The sequence below is a fragment of the Petaurus breviceps genome, unplaced genomic scaffold (assembly GCF_028583685.1).
Source record: "Petaurus breviceps papuanus isolate PSGF00001 unplaced genomic scaffold, PetGlider_PUasm1.0 90681, whole genome shotgun sequence".
Lineage (NCBI taxonomy): Eukaryota > Metazoa > Chordata > Mammalia > Diprotodontia > Petauridae > Petaurus > Petaurus breviceps.
In genome coordinates, this window is record NW_027187307.1 from 2,129,314 (window position 1) to 2,130,972 (window position 1,659).

Consider the following 1,659-nt stretch of genomic DNA (forward strand, 5'->3'; position numbering starts at 1 on the left):
CCCTCCCATCCTCAGCTTCCCGTCCCTGACTCATCCCACTCTCTGATGCTTCTAGCCCCCGAAATGTTCTGAGCTCACTAGCGGGCTACAGACGGGCAGTGAAGCAGACTGAAGGGGGAAGGGGGGCTCGGTGGCAAGGGGTGATTGGCTGTATATTGCCCCGCCTCTCCTCCCACATTGAGGCAGGGGCTGCCTGGCTCCCCGGAGCCCCCCAGGAAAGTTAGTTTGGAGGAGGGCATAGCTGTCCAGATCAGGTTCTTGCTGGTTCCATGCAGAGAGGAGGGGAGCCCAGTCTTTCGTGACCGGGGTCCACTTTGTATCCCGCAGTCCCTCCCCCACCCCCTCAGCATAGTGCAAGGTGGTGCGCAATCCGGAACTGGAGCGCATCGAGGCGCCTCACTGGGTCCCCTGCTCTCCCCTCCTCGCCTTTACCAGGCAGCCAGTCACCGGCTCAAAGAGCGCTTTTGCAGGGCTCCTTTTCTCCCCCTTCCTCCTCCTATCCCCAATCGGAGCCCAGTGTTCCCTCAGCCTGGCAGCCTCTGCGTTTATGCGGGAGGTGAAGTGAGCGCAGAGGCGTGCGCTCCTGTCTGGACTCCCGCCCAGCCTTCTCCGCTGTCCGAGCAGCTTGCTCCTGGCCGCCTTTCGCAGGCGCGGGCAGCTCGGGGGACCCCATGCGTGCGCCCGCTGCTGCTGCTGCCAAGGACGCCCTCCCGCCGGCGCCCGTGGTAAGTTTGGTACCCCCTCCCCCCAGCCGCAGCACACCCTGTTGCCCCGCACGCACCAAACCAAGCGCATGCTGTCCACCAGACTGTCTTCCCACCCTCTTGGGTTGGGCCGGGTTTGGTTTGGCTAGGCTTGGCTTGATCCTTCTGGCCAGAGTTCCCTGATAGTGGTGGGGTTTGCCTCTTAAAGCTGCCCCTGCCGTTTGCAGACAGACTGGCTGCCCCCACCTGCTTAGGCTCCCAGGCTAGAGCTATCCTTGTGTGCGCACTTGCCATGCGTACCTTCCTGCGCACTTGGTCCAGGACAGAGTGGCGCCCAGGTCAACACCAGGCCCAGTTCTCCCCAATGACAGCTCCTAACTTCATCCTTTCCTAAAGGTTCAGACTGGTAGCCTGACCCGGAGGCCATCTGCTACCCCTTGATCTGATTACTGCCCTCTTGTGCTTCTGATTCCAGGTCCCTTCTTCCCTGCCCCACCCCATTCCCCTTTCTATATGTATTTGTAGATGTATTTGACTTGAGGCGCATCCTTGGGCTCAGAGTGGTGTTCTAGAATGACTAACTAGGAGCCCAGGCTGGCTTTTGGGAACCAGGACAAGTTCAGTGGATTGTAGAAAGCCTTGATGAGTGTGCTTGCCTGTGGCCCTTGTGCATGGCTCGGGCAACGTTGAGAGTGGCCCTAGGAGCAGGAGAGAGGGGGCTCAGACCCGGAGCTGCTTTGGGGGAGGGGGAGCCTCAGCTGGTGCCAGCTCTCTCCTGCTAGCCCGCTTTTACAGGCTGTTCCTTGCTGTCCGCATTATGAGCCAAAGCTGGAGGAGTCATTCATTAACATTTATGGGAGCCAGACCCATCGAAGCCAGTGTTGGGATGCGGAGCTGAGAAGTGCGTAGAATTCTGGCCTCGACCCATGGCGTTGAGGCAGATAGGAACGGGGGG

The 1,659-nt window shown here is 60.2% G+C and overlaps 1 protein-coding gene across 1 annotated transcript in view; it reads left to right on the plus strand.

Annotated features, from left to right (window-relative positions):
• Positions 1-231: 231 nt before the first annotated feature.
• Positions 232-1,659, plus strand: part of HTR2C (5-hydroxytryptamine receptor 2C) — a 110,143-nt gene continuing 108,715 nt past the window's right edge. Inside the window, exon 1 of the mRNA XM_069065209.1 lies at positions 232-725. The gene's annotated coding sequence lies outside the window, so the exon portion shown is untranslated. The remainder of the gene's footprint in view (positions 726-1,659) is intronic.